The sequence below is a fragment of the Tupaia chinensis genome, unplaced genomic scaffold, assembly GCF_000334495.1.
Source record: "Tupaia chinensis unplaced genomic scaffold, TupChi_1.0 Scaffold149178_1, whole genome shotgun sequence".
Taxonomy (NCBI): Eukaryota; Metazoa; Chordata; class Mammalia; order Scandentia; family Tupaiidae; genus Tupaia; species Tupaia belangeri.
In genome coordinates, this window is record NW_006209026.1 from 400226 (window position 1) to 406225 (window position 6000).

At 37.6% G+C, this 6000-nt stretch overlaps 1 protein-coding gene across 7 annotated transcripts in view; it reads left to right on the top strand.

Moving 5' to 3' along the window:
• The window catches only part of ERBIN (erbb2 interacting protein), a 137560-nt gene that overhangs the window by 101199 nt on the left and 30361 nt on the right, over window positions 1-6000 (top strand). The window lies entirely within an intron of this gene.

Consider the following 6000-nt stretch of genomic DNA (forward strand, 5'->3'; position numbering starts at 1 on the left):
CATTAATTTTTATTGCTGAGTAATAATTCATTAGGTGTGTGTGTACCATATTTTATTTATTCTTTTTTAGAGTTTTGCCATAGGGTGCTTGTGCTCATAAGAGAGAAAGAGAGAGAAAGTGAGAAATTAGCCCCCAGAGGGAATGGCCATGCTACAGTCCCTTCTCCTTCATTCTTCTCCTGGGATTTTAGGCACACACATGTACATACACCAGACCAATGTGGTTTTCTTTTTTTTTTTTTTTTTTTTGGGGGGTTTTTCCCTATCGCACTCGCCAGACAGAGAGAGACATAGAGACAGAAAGCGAGAAATCACCCCCCAGGGGGGATGGTTACGCCGCAATCCCTTCTCCTCCATTGTCCTCTTGGGATCTTGGGCACACATGCACACGCGCCTGGCGTGAGTTTTAAGCCACCAGGTCCGGGACACGAACCGCGGTTGACTACGTGGAAGTCCAGAGACATAGCCATTACGCTAACTGCTGGTTCCCTAGACCAGTGTGTTTCAAAAGCCACTGAGTCCGGGTCTCAAACCATGCAGTCAGCCATTTGGGATCCAGTGCCTTAACCACCATACCACCTGCTGGCTCCCGCTTTATCTATTCTTTAATTGATGGGCATTTGGTTTGTTTCTACTATTATAATAAAAAAGACTGCTGTGGATATTTGTGTAAAGGTTTTTATTTGGATATATATTTTCATTTCTTTTGGGTTAGGAATGGAATTATTACTCTCCTGATAACTATGTTTAACTGAGCATTGGCAGACTTTTTTTTTTTTAATTTTAGTTTTCATTGCTAGAAGGCTCAGTTGCCAAAGATAAATGAAGAGAGGAAAGACACCATGCCTGTCCCTCTCCTCTATTTCTCCAGTCTACCAGGATTTTAGGCATACATGCACATACTTTTTAAGTCACTGGGGCAGGGACTCAAACCGCATTGTCAGCCATGTGTTATCAAGCTCCTTCATCCCACTAGGTTATGGAGCTGCCAGACACTTTCAAAGTGGTTGTGCTGTTTCATATTTCTCTCATACACTGCTAGTAGTAATATAAAATAAAGAAGCTGTAACTTTCTTTTTAATAAATTTATTTATTTACAGTCATTCACTGTACATCAGTGCAGTATACAAAAATGAGCTTTTCCATCCAGTATACATTATATATTGACTCAATCAAGGATTATTACTATGCATGCTCTCATCAACAGATAATTTTCTATTTCTTGTTTCTTACATTGTTTGCTTCCCCCACCCCTTGATTCCCTACCTCTCACCTGCTAACTCCCCCCTTCTCCCACACTGTCTGATATGTACAGTTGTTTTCCATGCCTTTTTTTTTTTCTTCACATTTTACTGATTCACTAAAGATCTTAATTTAAAGACTTTCAGTTACAAGTACAGGTGATATATACATATTTATGAAGGCATATCTGACTTCAGGCATAAACCTCAGTAAGTAAAGTAAACATACTATAAAGTAGCACGCCACTGAGGCTATATAGCTTACTGCAGTCATTAAATAGGTATTAGTAGGCATTTTTAAATGCATTTTTTAATTTCAAAAAAAAGTTTTAGTTTTAATAGATCAAAATAAAAAAATATTAAGAGAGATTTGCTTAAAACTTAAAGCCAGGAAAAAGATTAGGATTCAGTTCAAATAGTAGGTAGATAAACCTGTCAGCAGTTCAAGAGAAGAAAAAAATTCTTAAATACAGAAATCAAAGCATCAAAGGAAATCAGTAATGTTTTAGTCTAAAGTAAAAAAATTCTATTTCACTAGTTCAGACTCATGTAATTAATCTCTCTTCTATTGAATTTACAGTGTTACTGTGGTCTGATCTTTCCATTTAAACTCTGGAAGTTAACATTCAACTCCAGACTTGTCCCTACCCTTAGGTTGGCCATTCTCTTTGTTGTTTTTTGTACTCTTATATCTGTGTGTCTGACTTTAGTTTTCCTGGTTATAGCACTCCCTTCAGCACTTCTAAGATAGCTGGTCTGATGTTGGTAAATTCTTTCAGGTTTTGTTTATCTGAGAATGTTTTTGTCTTTTCTTCTCTTATGAAGGAAAATATTGCTGGGTATAGTATTTTTGGTTGAAACTGCTTTTCCCTTAACACTTTGAATATATTTTCCCATTCTTTCCTTGATTGCATTGTTTCCAATGAGAGGTCTGACATTAGCCTTATGGGATATCCTTTGAAAGTAATTTGACATTTCTTTCTTGCCAGTTTTAGTATCTTGTCTCTGTCTGTGGTTTTGGTCAATCTGGCTATGATGTGCCTTGGGGAAGATCTTCTTGGGGTGATTCTATGTAGGGTCCTTTGTATTGTTTAGGTCTGGATATTTGAGTGCCTCTCTAGGTTTGGAAAGTTTTCTTCCAGGATTTCATGGAATAGATTATCAATGCCCTTATTAGTTTCTTCACCGTCTAGGATACTGATGATCCTGGTGTTTGGACATTGAATAGTATCTAATATTACTTGTATGTTATTCTCAATTGGGGGGGGTTATTTTCTCAGTCTTTTTGGTGAATTTCTCTTGGTCAGAGGTTCTACCTTCCATATCTGAGATTCAATTTTCTGAATGATCTAGTCTGCTTTTGATATTTTCAAGGGAAGTTTCAATTTCCTGTATTACAGCCTTCATCTCTAACAATTCCATTTGATTCTTTTTTATTATGTGTATCTCCTCTTTCATATTATGCAAGAACTTCCTCACCCCCTAGAACTCAGTGTCTCTTTTCTTCTGCATTTTCTGGAGTTCATTGTCCCTATTCTCTAGCATCTCTGTTAGCTTTATCCCTATGAATATTTTAAATTCTTTATCTGACATTTCCATGAATTCTCTTGTATTCTTTGTGGAGGAAGAAGAGCTATTTTCCATTAGAGGAGAACTAGTTTCTTGGTTTCTCATATTTCTTATACCTCTTTGGTGGTTTCTGGTCATCTCACGAACTATACGTTTTTTTCCTATTTTTTGGAGTTAAATCTGAGCAACCAGAGGAATGCAAAAGGAGGTGACCTGCAGTCTGCACAGCTGATTCAATGAAAATTGAGGATTAATCTGACCCTAAAAGTATTCTGATATTTGGCAACCAACCACCTAGACCTGTTTAGAAAATCAGTGTGTGAAGGCTGAGCAGAAAAGAAAAAAACAAAGAGAGGGGAAAAAAAAAAGAAAAATTATTATTGTCAAAAAATGAAAACTGCAGGGTGCACTAGCTTCCCATATGAATGGGGCTGCTCACAACTCAAATATAGATAGCTGCTGATTGGCTTATCCTATGGGGGCAGGGGGAAACATAAGAACTAGAAAGACAAAAGAGCAGCAGAGAACTGAGTTTAAAAATTAAAAAAATACAAATAGGGAGATGGAAAGAGACAGAATAAGTAGGGTGTTGTAACTTAACTCCTGGCTAGACTAGGGAGCATGAGGGTGAAGACTGGGCAGAGGGTCTTTGGTGGTCGAAATCCCTGAATGGGACCGCTCAGAACTCAAATATAGATGGCTGCTGATTGGCTTATCCTGGCTCCTGGCTAGACTGGGGAGCAGAAGGGTGATACCTGGGCAGAGGGTCTTTAGTGGTCAAAATCTCTCAAGAAGCTGTAACTTTTAATATGAATTATTGAATACTTTTTTTATTTATAGCTGTGTTGCTCACTGTGGTGGACACTAACTACAAGTGGTTATTTGTATTTAAATTAGATTAAGAAAAATTTAAAAGTTGAGTTTCTTAGTCATACTAGTCATGTAGCATATTGATTGTCTATAGCCATGTCTGGCTAGCAAGTGGCTTCCATTAAAACACTAGCACAGATATAGAGCATTTCCATCAGTGTAGAAGGTTCCATTGGACAGCACTGGTGTATAGACAAAGTGATGTGGGTTTTAATTGCATCATTATGTCTGGAAACTGAATGCAGGTTATTTTCAATATTATGTTTTAAGCTAGTATTTAGTACAGAAAATAAAAACAAAGACCTCATGGCTTTTGAATGTGCTTTAGATAAATAACATCTCTAAATGTATTTCTTATATTTCTAGCAAATTATAGAGTAATCTGTGAAAAGGTTATTAGGTTTGTCCCAATGAACTTGCTGCTCAGTTAGTGTAATTTCTATGTGTAATACACTGTGTGTGGAGATTCAGTGCTGATAAATAGATGTATAGTAAACATGAATACAAATATAATTATGGATAGACTGCTAAGTATTAGGTTGCTGGTAAGGTCATGACATATTTTTTTGTTTTTCTATGCAAACATGTGTAATGATTTTCCCAATAATCCAATATATAAAAAATGTAATAAGTATTATAGAAATTTAGAAAAGAGATCTTCTTTGGCTGTGAAGATCCATGGCTCCTTTAAGAAGGAGGCTTTTGATTTGGATTGGAAGATTTCAATCTACAGGATCAGGAGAACTAAATTAAATGTGGAAGAAATGATGAGAGTGAAGTAATGGCATTCAGAAAGTGTGGGGTAAAAACATGTTCCATCCAACCAAATATGTCAGAGACAATACTGCGAAATAAAATTAGTAAAGTAGATTGGCTCCTGGCATTGTAGGCCCTTCAAAGCCATATTAAAGATTTTGGCCTTAAAAAAAAGTTGGACTCAATATTCTGTCATCTTTGGGGAGCTACTGAAAGCTTTTAGGAGAGCACTGCTATGAGGAAGCTATATGTTAGAGTTATACTATGGCAGCTACTTAATTCTCAAGTTTGACGATTTTTTGAATGTGGATAAGAAGCAGGCTAAAAGTTGTGAGAATATTGTAGGTGTACCATTGTAAGTATGTGGCTAGAAAGAAGAGGGAACAGTTATATAACCATGCCATTAAGATTTCGGTGCCATTGGGATCAGCAAATGGCATAATGGTGATGTAGCCAGACTCAGATGTAGTTGACTGCAGTTTGAGCCCTCTACCTGGCAGCTTAAAACTCACGCTGGTTGCCTGTGCGTGCATGCCCAAAATCCAGAGAGGAGAATGGAGGAGAAGGGATTGCGGCATGGCCATTCCCTTTGTGGGGTGATTACTTGCTTTCTCTTTCTGTGTGTCTCTCTAGCGAGTGCACGTGCCCTATAGCAAAAATCTCTCAGTGTAATGGCTTTGTCGCTGGACTCCCATGTAGTCTACTGCAGGTTGAGTCCTGGACCTAGTAGCTTAAACTCACGCCGGGCACGTGTGCATGCGTGCCCAAGATCCTGAGAGGAGAGTGGAGGAGAAGGGATTGCGGCATGGCCATCCCCCCTGGGGGTTGATTTCTCACTTTCTGTCTCTCTGTCTCTCTCTGGCTTTCTGGTGAGCGCACGTGCCCTATAGTAAAAACGTCTCCAAAAAAAGAAAAAAAAAGATTTTGATGCCATTAGAATAGAAGTAGAGGACAAACAGACTTAGAAAGGCAGATTTGTTTTTATATGTGGAATTTGAGCACCTGGCATGACTGTCAGTTAGCTATATCCAACAGAAATCTAAATCTTTAGCTCAGGAGAGAAGTGAAATTTAAATGGTAAATTGAAAAACGGTCTATAGTATATGTAATCTTTAGAGAAAAATGTGATACCCAAGGGAAAAGAAGAAAGGAAAACAGTATGACCTAACTGCAAGGTTAATTGATGGGAACAAAGGAGAAAGCTGGGAGAATATTTAGGAAACTACAGTTCCTAAAAGCCTCTATGTATTATTTCATGAGAGAGAAAGTGTGGTCAGCCATATAAATGCTACAGACACAAAGATTAAGGCAAAACATTTGGCCTTTCTTCCTCGGTTCTCTCATTGTTTACATTCATTCTGTCATTACGTTTTGGTAAGTCCAAAATTTCAGTATTTTTTTTTTCCTTTTCCGACTACCACACTTATTGCCTGAAGATATTCATAATCTTTTTTTTCTTCAGGACTATACTAATAGCTAGGTTACTTCCTACAAGTTTTTGTCTTTCTATACATTATTCATAGCAGAATTAACGTTTAATTATCAGAGGCAGGGAAGCCCCCCA